At 37.8% G+C, this 21,403-nt stretch overlaps 1 protein-coding gene across 4 annotated transcripts in view; it reads right to left on the bottom strand.

The window, feature by feature from the left end:
• REV3L (REV3-like, polymerase (DNA directed), zeta, catalytic subunit) overlaps positions 1-21,403 on the bottom strand; it is a 178,271-nt gene that overhangs the window by 135,269 nt on the left and 21,599 nt on the right. The window contains exon 3 of one of the 4 annotated variants that reach the window (XM_010856599.1): positions 18,816-18,885. The exons of the other annotated variants lie outside the window; for them this stretch is intronic. The gene's annotated coding sequence lies outside the window, so the exon portion shown is untranslated. The remainder of the gene's footprint in view (positions 1-18,815; positions 18,886-21,403) is intronic. 4 annotated transcript variants of the gene reach the window in all.

Here is a 21,403-nt window from a genome sequence, read left to right as displayed (position 1 = left end):
CATGCCCAACATCCATATGTAATTTAGTTTGCAAATATTATTACAGAAAGGAAATCAGTAATCACCTTTACTTTCACAGTGACAGTGAGCCTCAGCCTGGATACTACTTCACACACCATGGTATACCATCATACTATTCTAAAAACCCTAGCCTTAAAAAATTAAACTGCTAACAGTGGTTTCAAGCTACACTTCCCAAGAAAATGTGCACCTTTCAAACTAAACATCATAAAAATAACTAGTACTTATTAACTTGCTAAAAATATAATTCTGACTTATAAAACCAATGTTTTAGTTTTCAATGTTTTAGCCAGAATGGTCAAACATATTAATCCTTACAGTATTTCAACTGAAAGGTAAGTAATCCAAGGTCTTGAAGTAAAATTAATAATCCAATTTACAATCTGAAAATTCAAATCAGATGATCTAAAGCAGTATTAATAGCTAATCAAGATAAACTTATTGTCCAGTCAACTTTGTATATAAATGCCTGAATTTTTTTTCAAAGGCACATAACTAAAATGTTACAAATAATGAGATTATGCAAATCTAGTAAGTTTCTCAAGCATACTTTATGGTAGCTACACACTCAAGGACCGTAAAGTTTTACTTGTCTACAAGAAAGTAAAAAGACAATTTAAGGAATAAGAGAAAGTATTTGGAACTTGTATTTAGAATAAATAGTCTTGCAACTCAATAATAAAAAGACAAATAATCCAATTTTCAAAGAGGCAAAGGATCTGAATAGACATTTCCCAAAGAAACCGTAAAAATGGCCAATAAGTACAAGACGCTCAACCTTAGTAACCACTAGTGAAATACAAATCAAAACCATAATTAAATATTACTTTACACCCACTAGAACAGCTATAATCAAAGAGTCAGACAATAACAAATGTTACGGAGAAACTGGAAACCTCAACATACTGCTGATGGAAATGTTAACCGGTGTGGTTGATGTGGAATGTAGTCAGGCAGTTCTTCAAAATGTTAAACACAGGATTATCACATGACTAGCAATTCTACTCCTATATACATGCTCAAGATAAATACAAATAAATATCCACACAAAAACTTGCACATAAATGCTCATAGCAGCGTTATTCGTAATAGCCAAAAGGTAGTAATAACCCAAATGTTACTCATTTGATGAATGAATAAATATAGTGTGGAACCCATACAATGGAATATTTATTTGGCCATAAAAAGGAATGAAATACTGATAAACGGTACAACATGGATGAACCTTGAAAACCTTTTGTTAAGTTAAAGAAGTCAGACACACAAAAATCACATATTGTATGATTCCATTTTTGTGAAATGTCTAAGGCTTCCCAGGTGGCACTAGTGGTAAAGAATCTGCCTGCAAATGCAGAAGGTGCAAGATACGTGGATTTGGTCCCTGAGTTAAGAAGAGCTCCTGGAGTAGGAAATGGCAACCCACTCCAGTATTTTTGCCTGGAAAATTCCAGGGAAGAGGAGCCTGGTGGGCTATAGTTCATGGAGCCGCAAAGCTGTTACTACATATTTTTAATTGAAATATAGTTGATTTACATTATGTTGTTACATATATATTTTAACCTATCCGTACTCATTTTCTTTGGAGGTCTCTAATGAGAAGACCTAAAGAGTGAGGGCAGAAGGTGAACGGGGTGACAGAGGATGAGAAGGTTGAATGGCATCACTGACTCAATGGATATGAATTTGAGCAAACTTTGGGGGATAGTGAAGAACAGGAAAGCTTGGCATGCTGCAGTCCATGGGGCTGCAAAGAGTCGGACACGACTGAGTGACTCTCACTCACTTTTCATCATAGAAATAAATTATGAATAAAATGAGAAATACAAACATTAGCCACTAAAACCACTTACACATCTTTATTTCCACATAAAGATACACTTCATACTGAATCTTGAATCACTTCATACTGAATCTTGAATCAAGATTCTATCAAATTATAGAGAGATGTTCTATTTAAACTGATCATTACTGAAACAGGTAAAGAAATTAAACATTAAAACAGAACTGTCGATGTGAGAAAGTTCTTTTTATCAGACAGTAAATAAACTCACAGTAAACTAAACTATTCACTGTATTTAATATTTACTCTCTCAAAAGGTAGAAGCAGTATAGCCTTCTCCCGATCCTTAACTCTCTTTCTCCCAAATACCCACAACTTAATTCATATACATATGAATTAAAAGTTTTCTTAGGACGGTGTTTAGTTATTTAAGAGTGCATGCATGCTACCAAACTGATATGACTAGTTAGTTCTACTAAGCATACAACTGGTCACATGGGCACCCAAATAAGGAGAAGGAGAAGTTATAAATCATGAAGACTGGGAGTCCAAAATTTTGGGCAGAAAAATATTACCAAACCTATCAAAAATAAAGCAACCAGAGTCAGTGGAGTGACATCTTTAAAGTATTAAAAGGAAAAACTGAATTTTAGTGGTTACTCCAGAATCTGGGCTTCCCAGTGGAAAAGAATCTACCTCCCAATGAAGGAGACTTGGGTTTGATCCCTGGGTCAGAAAGACACCCTGGAGAAGCAAATGGTAAGCCACTCCAGTGTTTCTGTCTGAAAAACCCCCACGGACGGAGGAGCTTGGAGTGCTACAGTTCATGGTGTTACAAAGCGTCAGACACAACTTAGTGACTGAACAACAACCAGAGTTTGTATTATACATTTAAACATAACCTACACCAACCATTAAATAACACTACAGACGCACTTCACGGATAGTGCTTTATATAATAGTTTTCCAAGTTTTTAATAATGGTATTCCAAATTCTTCCCTCTTTTCCCTTATAACATTGCTAATGTTCATTTCCCTTCTCCAAAATCTATAATTACCCACTACGCTGCTTCTATTATTATTTTGAACAGTTATCTACTATGTCAATTAAGAACAAGAAAACAAAAGATTTTATTTTACCTTCACTTGTCCTTCTATAATGCTCTTCCTTTCTAAACATTTCACTCTACTCTCTTCTTGCTTGCATGGTTTTATGAAAAGAAATCCAATATAACTCTTAGCAATTTGAAAATGATATAAGTGTAGATTTGCTATTTATCATATTTGGTGTCTTCTAATCTTCCTGGACTGGTGATTTCGTGTCTTGTCATTAATTTTGAAAAATTCTCAGCCATTATTACTTCAAATATTTCCTTTGTACCTTCCTCTAGTCCAAAGGCATTCTTCACTTCTATTACAATGTTTTTGATTTCCATTATTTCCCTTTCTTTCTTAAGAGTTTCTATCTCTCTACTTACGTTACCCTTCTGTTTTTACATGCTATCGACTTTTCTAATTAGATCTCTTAGTATATTAATCAGTTTAATTTTAAATTCCCAGTCTGACAATTCCAAAATCTGTGCCATATTTTACTAGTAGTAAAGCTGTGTTTACTGTAGTTACAGGTATCAGAGGCTAAAATTTCCTCTAAGGTCCTTATTTTTGTCTTTCCTATCATCTTTTGAGTTCCCTAGAAACTCCTTTGGCAATGGCACCCGACTCCAGTACTTTTGCCTAGAAAATCCTATGGACAGAGGAGCCTGGTAGGCTGCAGTCCATGGAGTCGCTAAGAGTCTGACACAACCGAGCGAATTCACTTTCACTTTTCACTTTCATGCATTGGAGAAGGAAATGGCAACGCACTCCAGCGTTCTTGCCTGGAGAATCCCGGGTACGGGGGAGCCTGGTGGGCTGCCGTCTCTGGGGTCGCACAGAGTTGGACACAACTGAAGCGACTTAGCAGCAGCAGAAACTCCTTTTAAAGTGCAAACCTTGCAGTTTTTCCACCTGTAATCCTCTGTTACTATACAGGAGCCCCACTGAGGTGGTGGTAAGATAAAAGGTGTGAGAAAAGTATTCTCTAATCCGATGGTTAGGTCTGAGTTTTCAAGTGGCCCTGTGTGCCTGGCTGTGGCCTTCGCAAATGCCTCTCAGCCTTTTTCCCCCTCTTCGATGAGGCAATAAGACTGGACAGAGCTGAAGTTGGGGATTTCCCTTTCCCTAGGCTGGTTAGGCTCTAGTAGTTTCCCTCTTTGGGCAGGGAGAGCCTGTCTCAAAGGCAATGGCAACCCACTCCATTTCTTGCCTGGAAAATCCCATGGACAGAGGAGCCTGGTAAGCTGCAGTCCATGGGGTCACTAGGAGTCGGACACAACTGAGTGACTTCACTTTCCCTTTTCCCTTTCATGCACTGGAGAAGGAAATGGCAACCCACTCCAGTGTTCTTGCCTGGAGAATCCCAGGGACGGGGGAGCCTGGTGGGCTGCCGTCTATGGGGTTGCACTGAGTCAGACATGACTGAAGCGACTTAGCAGCAGCAGCAGCCTGTTTCAAAATGGTTTCTATTTCACTGCCCCTGTTGGAGGCAGAAAAGGACTTGCTCCTCCCGTATTCTTCACTGTGAGAACCTGACAGAGCTCGAGGAAGAAAAACTCCACAGAAGTGTGAGACCCCCTTCCCTAAAACTGAGCCCCCGGGAATGTTTAACTCTCAAGCTAATCTGCACTCAGCTTCTGGAAGTTCATCAGTTACGGTTTAAGTTTTCCTACCAGTTCCTGGCTTCATCAGCTTCTGCCCCTGGGAAGCTGGGATTCTCCATATTTGTCTGTCTCTCCAGTTTTCAGGGTATTGGTGAGCAGAGATGTTGATGTTTAGTTTGTTCAACTTTGTCCTTGTGAGTACAAGAATGACAACTTCATGTCTGAGTGAAAACCAGATTTCTTATGTCCTTCTGATATGTTCCCATCATTACTTAACACCATGTAATGTTTCTGGAGCAATAATATATTCCAGGCTCATCTTGTACATTCTCTGCCCCTGCCATGGAATCAGCTATCTCTCAAAGGTTCATTTAGTGAGAATCTTATTTGGAAATCAAGATCTGGGAGTAGGTATGCTCATTGCTATTGCTATGAGGGTGTCATTAACTGCAGAACCTTTAAGCAAACAGAGCTAGCGAATTTATATATTTATACACACCACTATATTTGTCTTTCTCTTTGCCCCCTCCTCTCTCTCCTATCTACGACCTACTTATCTAACCTCCTCTTATAAAAGCTGAGTTCATACTGACATCCCTAATTCCAAACTAATACCCCCAGAGACATTCTAAAGTGAAGTTGCTCAGTCATGTCCGACTCTTTGCAACCCCGAGGACTATAGCCTACCAGGCTCCTCCATCCACAGGATTCTCCAGGCAAGAATACTGGAGCAGGTTGCCATTTCCTTCTCCAGGGAATCTTCCCGATCCAGGGACCGAACCCGGGTCTCCCGCATTGCAGGCAGACGCTTTAACCTCTGAGCAACCAGGGAAGTCCCTAGTTGTCCCCATTTCCATGTTTCTCTCTTGTCCAAAAGTTAGAAACCTGGCTCCCATTTTCCTAAATATATTTACCTGTCTTCAAAAACTTGGAAAATGTAAAAAGTAGTTTCACAATTACTAGACATTTTAACTGAGAAAGGCATACCTCCTAACTAGAATTCAGTATTTGTTAACTGTTATTTTCTGGGAGGAGCAGGGGAAGAGTCATAAAATTTCCATTTGGTGCAAGACACAAATACTGGAACTTAATTTTGACAAATATGTGTTATCTTCATGAAGTTATGGAACATTTCCCATTTTCATCAACCCCAAAATTCCCCTGTGCCACTTTTCAGTCAATCCCCATGTCCTCTGAGGAAATAAGTATTCTAATTTTTCACAATAGTTTTGTCTAGCACTTCATAAAAGTGAAATCACGCTGTACATATCTCTTTTGTGCTTGAGTTCTTTTGCTCAGCACAGTGATTTTGATATTCATCCATAACATCACATGTCAGTAGCCAATTCCTTTTTATTGCTCCATAGTAAGTCCTTGTATGGGTATTTCTCAGTTTACCCATTTAATATATGAAACGAAAGATTCAAGGTGCCTAAAGTCACACATTCAACTGGCTGAGAAGTCCAAGGACCTCAGAACCTGAAGAACTCTATGTTCTTGATTCTTAGTCTGATGTTCTTTTCACTTTATCAAACCACCACTTCAAACAAGCTAAAAAAACCACAAAAACTGAGGGGTTATATTTTTTATCAAATAAATTTAGTGATTAAAAGTACGTACCCATTCACAGTAAACACTGATGTTTCTTCAATAATCCACACTTCTTCCTAATCTTTACTTCTGCCAATGCTGATTGTAAATTTACCTAGCATTTCTCAAATATCTCCTGTATTACCAAGCTATATTCTGTCCTAAATGAGAATCACTTATATGTTCACTGATGTCTCCTATTTAATTTTATCAGTTGCCAAGAGGAGTACTCTAACTCTAGCATTTCCAGACAATTATCAGCCTTTCACATCTCTTCTCAAAACTGTCAAATCATCCATTTCTATTTAGAAAATGTATCAATCTATCTTTATTTTTTTTATTTTTTTATTTTACAATATTGTATTGGTTTTGCCATACATTGACATGAATCTGCCATGTGTTCCCCATCCTGAACCCCTCTCCCACCTCCCTCCCCATCCCATCCCTCTGGGTCATCCCAGTGCACCAGCCCCAAGCATCCTGTATCCTGTATTGAACCTGGACTGGTGATTCATTTCATATATGATAATTTACATGTTTCAATGCCATTCTCCCAAACCATCCCACCCTCGCCCTCTCCCACAGAGTCCAAAAGACTGTTCTATACATCTTTGTCTCTTTTGGTGTCTCATATACAGGGTTATCGTTACCATCTTTCTAAATTCCATATATATGCGTTAGTATACTATATTGGTGTTTCTCTTTCTGGCTTACTTTACTCTGTATAAATAGGCTCCAGTTTCAGCCACCTCATTAGAACTGATTCAAATGTATTCTTTTTAATGGCTGACTAATACTCCATTGTGTATATGTACTACAGCTTTCTTATCCATTCATCTGCTGATGGACATCTAGGTTGCTTCCATGTCCGGGCTATTATAAACAGTGCTGCGATGAACATTGGGGTACACTGTCTCTTTCCATTCTGGTTTCCTCTGTGTGTATGCCCAGTAGTGGGACTGCTGGGTCATATGGCAGTTCTATTTCCAGTTTTTTAAGGAATCTCCACACTGTTCTCCATAGTGGCTGTACTAGTTTGCATGCCCACCAACAGTGTAAGAGGGTTCCCTTTTCTCCACACCCTCTCCAGCATTTATTGCTTGTAGACTTTTGGATAGCAGCCATTCTGACTGGCGTGAAGTGGTACCTCACAGTGGTTTTGATTGCATTTCTCTGATAATGAGTAATGTTGTCCCATCTCTCTTTAAAACATATCACAAAAGGCAGTTCTTCAATCCATAGTCTTTAAGTTCCTTCTCAGAGCACAATTAACTTTGTTATTCAGACTGAAGGATGAGAACTTTTCTGTACTACCAAATGCTACCCCTTTCCCCTCCTGATGAAGGTCTATGGTGGCACAATACAAGGTGACCCTGGATCTCTTCCCCAAAATCTGGGACGTCCCTGGCAGTCCAGTGGTTAGGACCTGGCACTTTAACTGCTGAACCAGGTTCGGTGCCTGGTTGGGGAACTTAAGATCCTTCCTACACTTGGCTGCAGTGGCTGCAATGTAAGTTGGTGCAGCCACCATGGAAAACAGTAGGGAGGTTCCTCAAGAAACGAAAAAGAGAGCTGCCATATGATTCAGCAATCCCACTCCTGGGCATATTTCCAAACAAAACTATAATTCAAAAAGATATATGCACCCCTATCTGCATAGCGCTATTCAAAATAGCTAAAACGTGGAAACAACCTAAATGACAGATGAATGGATGATGATGTGTTGTATGTGTATATGCAGGGAAACCCACATGGGCTTCCCTGGTGGCTCAGACAGTAAAGAATCTGCCTGCAGTGCAGGAGATTCAGGTTCAATCCCTAGGTTGGGAAGATGTCCTGGAGAAGGGAATGGTAACCCACTCCAGTATTCTAGTCTGCAGAACTCCATGGACAGAGGAGCCTGGAGAGCTACATACCGTCCATGGGGTCACAATGAGTTGGACACAACTGAACACTCAGGCATACACACACACACATACATACACAATGAAACACTACTAGGCCATAAAAAAGAATGAAATTATGTCATTGCAGAAACATGGATGGACCCAGAGATTACCATATTAAGTGAAGAAAGAAAGAGACAAATACCCTATGATATCACTTATATGTGGAATCTAAAATATGACACAAATGGGTTGATCTACTAAACAAACTCACAGACATAAAGAATAAACTTGTGGTTGCCAAAGGAGGGGAGTAGGGGAGGGATAAAGTGGGAGTTTGGGGTTAGCAGATGCAAACTAGTAAACACAGAACGGATAACCAACAAGGTCCTACTATACAGCACAGGGAACTATATTCAATAACCTGTGATAAACAATAACAAAAAATTATATATATATATATATATCTGAATCAGTTTGCTGTACAGCAGAAATTAAAACACATTGTAAATCAACTATAATTTAAGAAAAAAATAAATAATTAATGGTATTAATTCAGAAATTGGCATATTAAAGTTACCCTTACAAAGCTCACAAAGAAAATCTCTTTTTAAAATATTTTCTAGCCTAGCTGTTCCAAAAAAATTAGGGGAATACACCAACAATTGATCATACATTTTTACTGAACAACTAGTATCTAAAAGGCCTTGCAGAGGCATTGTGGATTTTAAAATAAATCAAATACATGCTCTTGCCTTTAAAGACCTGGGGACAGAGTTGGGGCACCAAGTTACACGGTAAGACATAACAGAGATAGAAACAAACTGCTTAGGGAGCCCAGAGAAAAGAGAAGTTAATCAGAATTGGGGGTGTGGCAAAAAAGGCTTCATAGAAGTAATAACTGCATTATACTTTAAATGATGGGTAGGAATTTGACAGAGGAAAAGGAAACTGGAAAATGCAGAGCAGGAAAAAACTAAAGGGAACAACATAAGAGAGGTATGGAAATTAGGGGAAAAAAAGACTATATTCAGGAAAAATTCAGAAGTAGGGCTGAAATGTGAAATGAAAGAAAAGACTGAAGAGAGATTGAGAAAGTCCCCAGACAGTATAAAAAAAGTTCACTGTTAGTAGTGGGGATTCAAAGAATTTTGAGCTGTAGAAACACACAAAATCTAGGTTCCTGCTATCAGATGAGTCTCTCTATAAATAAATATGAGCTAAGTTTTACTTTAATAACTATACTGTCTTACAGCCATCAATTCACCAACTCCTCTGTGAGAATTAGGATCAGAATAAATGCTGAGGCTGGTTAAATGTTAAATTTTAAAGAAGGTCCAGTTGCTCAATGGTCAACGTGATTATAAACAAAGAGGTTGATCATATACTGCCAACTAAACTAGGATTTTTGATAATAAAAATAATAAAGTTATTATTTTTGATAATAACTGTTAGTAATTATGTTAGGGTAAATTAGGAACATCCTAGGGAAACAGGGATATATGGTTATCTTAGTTATGAAAACTATCCAAATCACTGGGACGCTTTACTTTTTCTTTAAGATTCTCTCACAGCGGGAATCTCTGGTGGAGCAGAAGGAGAATCTAACATTTGATTCTGAGATTAGTGGCTATCTAATTAAAAGAGATAGGCACATGTTAAAAATGAATAACATCTATACTTTTTATAGTAGCAGAGACTTGAAGAGTGAATAGTTTCATGCAAATCTGTATAAGACTTCTTTACCTTAACTAATGACACCATGGGGATTCCCTACTGGCTCAGACAGTAAAGAATCTGCTTGCAATGCGGGAGGACCCAGGTTCAAACCCTGGGTCGGGACGATCCCCCCTGGAGAAGGGAATGGCAACCCACGCCAGTATTCTTGCCTGAAAAATCCCATGGGCAGAGGAGCCTGCTGGGCCACAGTCCACAGTATCGCAAAGAGTAGGACACGACTGAGGGACTAACACTTTCACAATGACGTCATGAACCAAGAGGAACTACATACAGATTACTAACCTCACAAGCACATTTAGACTCAGTCGGTATTTCCTGAGCTTCTGTGTTTAATTTCTACATTTGAAAACAAGTTAGTTTCTAAATATGCCTACCATCTCAAAGTATATTACTTCTTTGTTTTAACATACTGCAGGGGGGAAAAAAATCTGTCTTTATTTCTACAGTTACAGAAAGCACTTGATGGTTTGCAAAAGACTGTTATGTGGGTGGTTGCAACACTTGGCCTTTAGCCTCTTGCCAAATACCTCACCACATGTGTTCTGAATCACCAGTAAACCCAGATGCCCTCATCTGCGGTATCTCCAATCTAACAAGAAATTAATTAAGAGACAAAATAATCCTATGATCTTAATTAATGAAACTGAAACTTCTAATCTAATGTTAGGAATTTAGGAAAGTAATTAAACCTCTTTATAAACATTAATTTTGGTCCAAGTCTAAGACCTGATTAAACAAGGTCCTGACACTACAAAAAGACTTTTTATATTTAAAACTTCAAACTTCTTATATTTAAAAAATATATACAATCACCCTACGCCAAGGGTTGGCAACTTTTTCTTTAACAGGACAAATAGTAAAATTTTAGGTTTTGTGAGTCCGAGAGTCTCTGTTCCAACTACTCAGAGCCTGCTGAAGCACAAAAACAGCCACAGATAATACAAAATGAATGAGAGGTGCTGTGATCCAATAAAACTACTTACAAAAAGGTGGCTGGATTTGGCTCTCAGGACTGTAGTTTGCAACCCTTTAGAGCATAAACTTCTGTGAATCACTAGTGCCTTGGACAGTGTCTGGTATATAATATATACTCAGTTTTATTATGAAACACAGTATTTATCAATCAAAAAACATCAGCAAAATGTCTGAGCTACCTTGGTATAAACATTGGTATTTAGTAAGTATTATTTGAGGCTTTAACTTCCCAGTTAGAATTTATAGGTTGGTATTTCTCTCACACAAAATACTTATTCTAAAATGTTTATTAATTAAAATTTTTTACTTTCATTTAATATTAATCATGGTCATGTCATACTGAACCCTGCTTATGCAAGATGAATGTTAATTTTCTGACTCCTCAGGGCTATTCACATAAATAGGCAATCTGATTACAAAGGCTAGAGCTGAAAGGTCATAGTAAGTTAAAGCCAGAGCTCATACCCTGGCAAAGGAGAGTCAAAGGCAAGTGAAAAGAACTCTGCTGAGGAAACTGGTGTGAAGAGAAGAGAAAGGAAGAAAAGACCTGTCTGTACTATGCAATGAAGACTTGAGAAATTACTCTGTATTATAATAATAAATTTCCTTTTTATTAGAGCTTCTTTGAAAAGGCTTCTGTTCTTTGCAACTAAATGATTCCCAGCTAGAAAATGGATCATGGAGCATTTTGGAGAAGTGCTAGGAGTTGAGCTGAATCTCTAACAAATGAATAGACAGGGCTTCCAGTCTAGATGGAGTAAGAGGGAACAGATTTACCCTCCTGCCAAAAAAAACTAAAAAACAGAAAAATATATGAAACTGGTTTTCAGACACTGAACAAGGGCTGGTATAGGAGAGTAAACCCATGAAAAGCGAAAAAAAATGAGCCCCTTCCCACAGCTCCCTCCTTAGTTTCCAGGGAGCAGAAGAACGAAGGAACCTAGGTGGAGCCCAGCACTACCCCTGGGTTGAGGACGTTGCTAGAATTCGTCTGGTAGAGTACCAGAGAGAAGCAAGCTGCAGAGTGAGAATGGGGATCTAGATCTACAGAGGGGCTCCCTCAAGTCTTTCCAGAACAATATTACTACGTGCTTGTGAGGAATCTACCCCGAGCAGGAGAAAAAAAGGAGCAGAGGGAACAATCTCAGAGGCTCAGACGGTGGTAGGAATAATTTTTGTGTTTCATTCAGAAAGAAAAAAAATCTCATACTTCACAGGATATCAGGTGGAATAATCGTAAGTTATTGCCTCAGGAGAGGAGCAAAATCAGCCCTAGATAAAATTTGCTCTAGTCCCACCTAACCAAGCATAAAAAATAAGCTCTGCAAGTGTCAAACTACTTCCAAGTCACTCAGCAGTGTCCCAGAATAAATATTTCTAGAAATAAAAAAATTTCCAGAATACAGCAAGGTAAAATTCATAATGTCTGCCATCCAATACAAAACTATCAGGCATAAAAAGAAATAGAAGAACACGACCTATTAATTAGCAATAATATCAACAAAGTTATAACTAATCCATATGTTAAGGAAAGTAGAAGAATACTTAACTATGTTAAACAGTGCCATGGACAATATAAAAACACAAATCAAAGTTATCTCATCAGAAATGAAAAATAAATGAGATGAAAAATACAATGGATAAATTATTAGCATCATTAATTCATTCATAAATTAATGAAATGTCAGAATTAAAAATTAATAAATTTGAAGTACAGCAGCAGAAACTATATGAAATGAAGCACAAGAGTAATAAGCATGAAAAAAATGAACATTAGTAAACTATGTGACAACTTTATGTAGACTCAAATACATGGATAGAATCTGAGTCCGCAGTTTAGAGGATAAGTACTATATGCAAATCCAAAAAAAAAAAAAAGATAAATATAAACTTAAAGTAGTACATAAGAGCAAGCTATTTAGATGATGGATAGGAGAAAAAAATGAGAAAAGCTGTATATCTAGACAATTAATTTGACAATAACAGATAAGGAACACAAATAGAAGCTGCTGCCTCTTAAGAATGAAGCAATAAGACCCAGACTGAGTGAATGAAAGTTGCTCAGTCATGTCCAACTCTTTGTGATCCCATGGACTGTAGCTGGCCAGGCTCCGCTGTCCATGGAATTCTCCAGGAAAGAATACTGGAGTAGGATGCCATTTCCTTCTCCAGGGGATCTTCCCAACCCAGGGATCGAACCTTGGTTTCCCACAATGCAGGCAAATTCTCTTGACAATAACAGACAATGAGCACAGATAGAAGCTGCTGCCTGTAAGAATGACATAATAAGGACCCAGACTGCTGCTGCTGCTAAGTCACTTCAGTCGTGTCCGACCCTGTGCGACCCCATAGACGGCAGCCCACCAGGCTCCTCTGTCCCTGGGATTCTCCAGGCAAGAACACTGGAGTGGGTTGCCATTTCCTTCTCCAATGCATGAAAGTGAAAGTGAAGTTGCTCAGTCGCGTGCAACTCTTAGCAACCCCATGGACTGCAGCCTACCAGGCTCCTCCATCCATGGGATTTTCTAGGCAAAAGTACTGGAGTGGGGTGCCATTGCCTTCTCCGACTGTGTGGATCATAACAAATTGTGGAAATTTTTTAAAGAGATGGGAATACCACACCATCCTACCTGTCTCCTGAGAAACCTGTATGCAGGTTAAGTAGAAACAATTAGAACCTTACATGAACAACTGACAGGTTCAAAACTGGGAAAGGAGTATGACAAGGCCATATATTGTCACCCTGTTTAACATGCAGAGTACATCATGCGAAATGCTGAGTTGGATGAATCACAAGCTAGAGTCAAGATTGCTGGGAGAAATATCAACAACCTGAGACATGCAGATGATACCACTCTAACAGCAGAAGGTGAAGAGGAACTAAAGAGTCTCTTGATGAGGGTGAAAGAGGAGAGTGAAAAAGCTGGCTTAAAACTTAACATTCAGAAAACTAAGATCATGGCATCCTGTCCCATCACCTCATGGCAAATAGATGGGGAAAAAATGGAAACAGTGACAGACTACTTTCTTGGGTTCCAAAATCACTGCAGACAGTGACTATAGCCATGAAATTAAAAGATACTTGCTCCTTGGGAGGAAAGCTATGACAAGCATATTAATGAGCTAGATAGCATATTAAAAAGAAAAGACATCACTTTGCCAACAAAGGTCCAGGTCCATATAGTCAAAGTTATGGTTTTTCCAGTAATTATGTATGGATGTGAGAGCTGGATCATAAAGAAGGCTGAGTACTGAAGAACTGATGCTTTCAGACTGTGGTGCTAGAGAAGACTCTGGAGAGTCCCTTGGACTGCAAGGAGATCAAACCAGTCCATCCTAAAGAAAATCAGTCCTGAATATTCACTGGAAAGACTGATGCTGAAGATAAAGCTTCAATACTTTGGCCACCTGATGCAAAACGCCAACACACTGGAAAAGACCCTGATGCTGGGGAAGATTGAAGGCAAAAGGAGAAGAGGGTGGCAGCAGATGAGATAGATAGATAGCATCACCGTTTTAACGGACATGAACTTGAGCAAACTCCGGGAGGTAGTGAAGAACAGGGGAGCCTGGTATGCTGCAGTCCACGGGATGGCAAAGAGTAGGACACAACTTACTTACCGAAAAACAAGAAGTGTTAAGAAGCCAGATGTCCAAAGGACATAGAGAAAAAGGGAGCAGGGCAGGAGGACCAGAGCAGAAGGAAAACAGTATTTTTAATGGGCAACAGATTTGAATAGATACTTCACCAAAGACATGCCAATGGCAAATAAGCACATTAAAAGATGTTCAGTATCCTTAGTCTTTAGAAATGAAAACTGAAACAATGAGATATTGTTATGCTCCCAAAAGAAAAAACTCAATTTTAAAAAGACTAAACCAGAACCAAATGTTGGTGAGAGTATGGAGAAACTAGACCTCCCATGCACTGCTGGAGGTAATACAAAATGATACAGCTACTTTGGAAAAGACTCTGGTGGTTTCTTAGGAAGTAAATTTATGATCCAACAATAACACTCCTAAGTATTTATAAGAAAATGGAAAATATATAGTCACATAAAGACTTGTGCATGAGTGTCCACAGCAGCTTTATTCATAATTGACCAAACTGGAAACAACCCCCAAATGTCCAGCTCCTAGTGAATGGCAGATCCATATAATCGAATATGACTCTGCAATATACAGGAACACACTGCTGATACATGCAACAATGTGGATGAAGACAAAAATGACTACATACTGTATGAATGCATTTATATGAAATTCTAGAAAAGGCAAAACTATAGTAATTTAGATCAGTGGTTGCTGGAGAGGAGGGGAAGGTTTGACTGAAGGGGCACAAGGGAACTTTTTAAGGCGATAGAAATGTCCTATATATCATGGTTCTGGTGATGGCTGCTACATGACCACACATATTTGTCAAAACCTACCTAACTGTATACTTTGTTGTTGTTGTTCAGTCGCCAAGTTGTGTCCAACAAAACTGACCAACTTTAAGTATACGATGAACTGCAGGGAAGCCTGGCATGCTGCAGTTCATCGTATACTTAAAGTTGGTCAATTCTGTTTAAATTACACCTCAATAAAACTGATTAAAGAAAAAGAATAGAGGAATGAACATATTTTCGTTTCATCATACCTGTCACTCACCCACATTTATCAACACCTGACAGACAATGGCAAAAGTCAGGAAAGAAGAGAGGTAAAGTTCTTTGACAAGAAAAGAACAGGGAGTTGCCAGGAATGATAGAGTCATAAGGAGAAATAATAATATGCCTTTCTTCTTCCATTTTAACCATTCCAATAATGAGAATAATTTACTTCTAAATGAGACCTTGACCAGGCCAAAATGTCATGTTTCATCAAAATATTATTTCTTACATAGTGTTCTAAGGGCTACCTAAGTCAGAAGCATCTCAAGCCTCTTTCATCAGACATTCTAGGTGAAAAGTCCCCAAATCTACCTCCTGAACTGCTCCCAAAGAGGTCCTTTTGCAAACTGCATCTGAGAGAACCACTATACTGGAAGGAACATACAGATACGCACACACACACACGCACAACTGGGTCTGCAACAGTTCCAGGTCAACAGCATGCAACAGCACACGTGCTTTTCTTACAGGAACACAGAATCATCTCTCATGGAGCTACAAAGGGCTCAAATGTATCCTCTACAAAAATCACTTAAGAAAGCAGTGTGTCAGCTGCCAATCATCCTGGACTTTGGCAGGAAAACAATTCCAAGCAGAGGAAAAAAGATCCTTTGACCTTACCAAGTTTGAAATTCCACAACGCCACACTGCTTCCATTTCACAACTACACACTGGTTAGTAGCAGGTGGCAGCCACTTCAATTTTAATTACTATTTGTAATATTATAAGAATATTTTCTTTCAATACTCGATTTTTTAAAAGATAGATGCCATGTTCAGCCCCCTTTATTTCCGCCCCTTCATAAATTATATTGATTTATTGTTACAGATTTTCCTATGGGCTTTCTCTGTACATCAAGTTAATTTCAAACATCTTTAAAATCAAGTTTTACCACGTCAAAAGAAAACACAATGAAACTAAACAACATTAGGAACAGCAGAGAAGAAAGCTGAGTAAATTGGTCAAGGCCTTTAGCTTCATGAGGTGGTTTGGGCTTTTGGTTCCTTGTCGTCATTTCCTTTGGTGCCACAATATACACAAAATTTACCACTTTAATCTTTTCTGAGTGTACAGAATCAATAATACGAAGTACATTCACACTGTTGTGTAACCATTCCCACCATCCATCTCCAGAAACTTCTTCCCATCATCCCAAACTGAAACTCTTGTACCCATTAGACAACAAATTCCTACTTCCCATTTTCCCCCAGTCCCTGGTAACCACTAATCTACTGCTACATTCTTTCTCTATGAATTTGACTATTCTAGATACCTCTTACACGTTGAATTGCACAAAATTTATCCTTCCATCATGAGTTTTTTCTACTAATTTTTATTGGATGTCTAGGCAACAGCACTAAGGATACAAAGACTGACAGCATACTGTTGTACCCTCATGAAATGTAGGCTCTGAACTGGGAAGTCACACATGTCAACATGGTAACTGCTCTAAGAGAGATACAAAGTACAATGATGGCACAGAGGGGCAATCAACTCTGGGTAGACTGAAGTTAGGCGAGCTTCCCAAGGGAGGTGGTATTTTAGGACAGTTTTAAAATATGATAAACTCACAGAATGGACATGGTTATTCCAGTCATCAAACAGTCCAAGAGAGAGAAAATTATGCCAGGCACTCCACACTCAGAACCACCAGAGTTCCTGATTTCCTTAAGGTAAGGGCTAATGCAGAGCCATGAAATACACATCTGAACAAGGTCAAGCAGCTCAAACTGAAGAGCAAAGTGCTTGGGGAGGAAGGTGAGGCTGGAAAGGCACTCAGGGGTCAGATATGGGAAAGTTCTATATCATCCAGAGTTTTACTTTATACTGCAGGCCAACTTGAGAACTTCAGAAAGAATAAAAACCAGAGATGGCTCTTACTAGAAGTACACATTCCCAGGATAACCCCAAAGGTTTTAATTTCATATGCCCGGGGGTTGGACCCCAGTAAATTTATTTTCAATGAGTACACCTGGTGATTATAAAGCAGTTATATATCCATGGACTACTTTTGGGGAAATATCTCTGTAGAATATAGGAAGTTAATGATGACTTCAAACAGCAGAATAATATGAACAGTTTATCTGTTTGGGTTTATTAATTTCCCTCCCTAATTAAAAAAGTGCTTTTATTCAAAAGACATAAAAAAAACACAGAGAAAAACATTACTCAATTCTACCAGCTGGAGATAAATAGAGAGTTCACATTCTGGTGTATTTGTTTTTCTCACTTAATATTATGTTAATATACATTCTTAAGTAGAAGAATCATACTATACAAACTACTTTGAAGCCTATTTTCTTCACTTTAGTTATAAAAGTGGATATTTCTCCCTTCTATTCTTTCTTAGTAAAAATTTTTGATGACTGCATAGCAGACCATAGGTAACATTTAGGTGTAACTATCCCTTATTTTTAAATATTTAGGTTATTAGCAATTTTTCACCTATTTTCCTGTACCACTGTCAGTGTCAACATTTGGATGGTATCTGGATTTAAGAAATATCACTTTGGTTACATTATAAGGGCTGAATGTGAAAAGAGGTTAAATTAAAGGCAAGGTGAAAGGCTATTATGATGGTCCAAGCAAAAATAATGAGATAGATCTCAAAGCAGTAACAATAGAAATGAACAGAGAATGGATTTCAAAGTCCATAATCTACATGTAAGGGTTTGTCATCTGATTAACATAATATGCAGAGAAGTAATTCTTTTTTAAAATAAGTATTTATTAAACTCCTATAGTGTAGGAGTATCAAAGAATAATTATTGAGAAAAAATTAGAATTAAAAAAACACCATGCATTTTCACTTTTCTCGCTCTGTGTGTGTACACATATATGATGTGTAGGATCAGGTTTCCAATTGCATTTAAGTGATTTAGAGTATTCTTTTTTATCCGAGGAAAAACAATTCCGTGTTCCAGTTTTACAACTGCAAAAGCAGAGCCAGAAAGAATCACAGTTGTCAGCAAAAGCTTGACTCTCTGTTATTGAATATCTGGTGGGGCTATAGTGGGAAATTAACATATTAAGCAAGAAACTCCCCATGATCAAGTTTACTTCAATTTTTAAACAATCTGTATCTACTGGGGCATTTTGCCAAAAAAGTAAGTGCTTTATGCATTTGACTCCTTTTCATTTTATGTGGCTATTCTCCAATATAAACTTGAGATGTTCGCATTTCAAAATCTGCCAAGTATTGGAACCTGGGTCAAACAAAACACTTCTACTCTCTGTGACAAGTTAAAATTTATCAATGAAAAGAAATCTTATTAGGTAAAGCTGAGATCACATAAAAGTGTTTACAATAAACCAGTTTATTTCCCCAAAAAAGTTTTTTTTTAAAGATACTAATACCCATTCCACACTATTAAGCTTCAGATGACAAATGCAAGGTTTTATTATGATTAAACTTTTAGACACTTGAAGCAGACATATCCAAAGACTTTCTCTGGGTTTAAATCTTACATACCTCAACTGATGAAAAACTGAGAGGCATATCTTGCTTTCCTCTGAGGTAACATTCCTTTTTATTCAACTTCCTTATTTAAAAAAAAAAAACAAAAACTAGGTAAGTCTAATTTATCACTTTTGATGATTCCAAGCATCTGTATCCACTCAAAAAACTTTTACTCTGAAAAATATCCAAGTTTTTTTGGGTTTTGTTGTTGTTCTGTCGGTCAGTCGTGTCTGACTCTTTGCGACCCCATGGACTGTGCAGCACACCAGGCTTCCCCATCCTTCACTATCTCCTGGAGTTTGGTCAAACTCATGTCCGTTGAGTTGGTGATGCCATCCAACCATCTCATCCTCTGTCGTCCCCTTCTCCTCCTGCCTTCAATCTTTCCCAGCAACAGGGTCTTTTTCAGTGCGTCAGCTCTTTTCATCAGGTGGCCAAAGTATTGGAGCTATAGCATCAGTTCTTCCAATGAATATTCAGGGTTGATTTCCTTTAGGATTGACTGCTTTGATCTCATTGCAGTTCAAGGGACTCTCAAGAGTCTTCTCCAACACCACAGTTCAAAAGCATCAATTCTTTGGCTCTCAGTCTTCTTCATGGTCCAACTCTCACATCCATACACGACTACTGGAAAAACCAGTTTTGACTAGATGAACCTTTATCAGCAAATTAATGTCTCTGCTTTTTAATATGCTGTCTAGGTTTGTCATAGCTTTTCTTCCAAGAAGCAAGTATCTTTTAATTTCACAGCTACAGTCTCTGTCCACAGCGATTTTGGAGCCCAAGAAAATAAAGGTCTTTCATTGTTTCCATTGGTTCCCTATCTATATGCCATGAAGTGACTGGACTAGATGCCATGATCTTAGTTTTTTGAATGTTGAGTTTTAAGCCAGCTTTTTCACTCTCCTCTTTTACCTTCAAGAAGCTTTAAGTTCATTTTATTTATAGTAATAGGTTTATTGATTTTTAATGATCTTAAAAAAAAGTCTCCTTTAAAAGGCATCCTATTTATACTTCCAAACCACTTTCTCAAACAACAAATTACAAAAACAAAGCAAAATAATGTTAGAGTCTTACTTATACTGTACCTCATGTGTATGTAACTCCACTCTCCAAGAGAGTAAAATAAACATCTGGGTCTAGCTACCTGGTAATGTGTTAATACTATTTTGTTATTCCAAATTAAGTATGTAAAGTTATAACTGCAACATAATTCAGAATGAAAATCCAATGAACTTCAAGTAATTAACACAGAAAAATCAGAATATACTGTGACATAAGAACTAAAACATATCTTACTTCATAAGTTACTGGATTATTATACTATATTCTATCTTCACAATTAAATAATTTTGGGCCATATCCAAGAATCTAATCAGACTAGTTTAAATTGGGGTAAAAATCATTACAAATTTATCCTTTACTAATAATCTAAAAGATCTCAGTACATGCTAAAAAGCATATACCTCTATACCACAACTTCACTTATTGACATATACTTAAGGAATAGCAACAGCAACTATTATCATTAAAGAAATTTCTCTAAAGATAAATCTCATCATATGGGGAGGTAAGGCGAGTATAGGAAAAAACAGAAAAAGCCCAGAACAAATCATACAAGAGCTATGAGACAGTATTTTATGATCTAACATACATGTAATTGAAATCACACAAACAGAAGACAGAGAGAAAACAGGTCAAAAAAGAAAAGAAGATAATGACTGAGAATTTTCCAAACTAAAAGATATAAACCACAGAACCAAGAAGCTCAAAGAAAACCAAAGAGACACAGCATTTTCAAAAGTAAAGACACATTATATTCAAAGTCAGAGAAAATCTTAAAAAGACAGACCAAAAAAAAGAACATTTAATACACAGAGAATCAAAAAATTAACAATAGAATGACATCTTTTTTTTTGGCTGCACCATGCAGCTTGTGGGATCTTAGTTCCCCAACCAAGGATCAAACCTAGGCCCTGGCAGTGAAAGCAACAAATCCTACCCACTTGAGCACCAGGGAATTCCGGAGACTGACATCCTTTAAGTACTAAAAGAAAAAAAGGCAACCTACAATTTCACACTCAGCAAAACATATTTTATTAAAATGAAGGAAAATAAAAGAGAAAAATATTTTCTCTTTCAGAAAATAAAAAAACTGAGTAATTCATTACCACTAGACTTGCCCTATAGTAAATTATAAAGGAAGTTTTTCAAGCAGATGGAATATGACAGCAGACTTTAACTTTAAGATTTTAACCACACAAAGAAATCAACAACACTAGAAATGACAAATGAAAGTAAATATAAAACCTCATTTATTTCTTATTTGTAATTTCTCTAAAAGATAACTGTCTGAAACAAAAATATGTGTACTAAGTTCTGATAACATGCATTCAGTTCAGTTCAGTCACTCAGTCGTGTCTGACTCTTTGCAACCCCATGGACTGCAGCACACCAGGCCTCCCTGTCCATCACCAACTCCTGGAGTTTACTCAAACTCATGTCCATTGAGTCGGTGATGCCATCCAATCATCTCATCCTCTGTCGTCCCCTTCTCCTCCTGCCTTCAATCTTTCCCAGCAACAGGGTCTTTTTCAGTG

The sequence above is a fragment of the Bison bison genome, unplaced genomic scaffold (genome assembly GCF_000754665.1).
Source record: "Bison bison bison isolate TAMUID 2011002044 unplaced genomic scaffold, Bison_UMD1.0 scf7180017864373, whole genome shotgun sequence".
NCBI classification, from domain to species: domain Eukaryota; kingdom Metazoa; phylum Chordata; class Mammalia; order Artiodactyla; family Bovidae; genus Bison; species Bison bison.
This window is presented reverse-complemented; position numbering and strand designations above follow the sequence as displayed.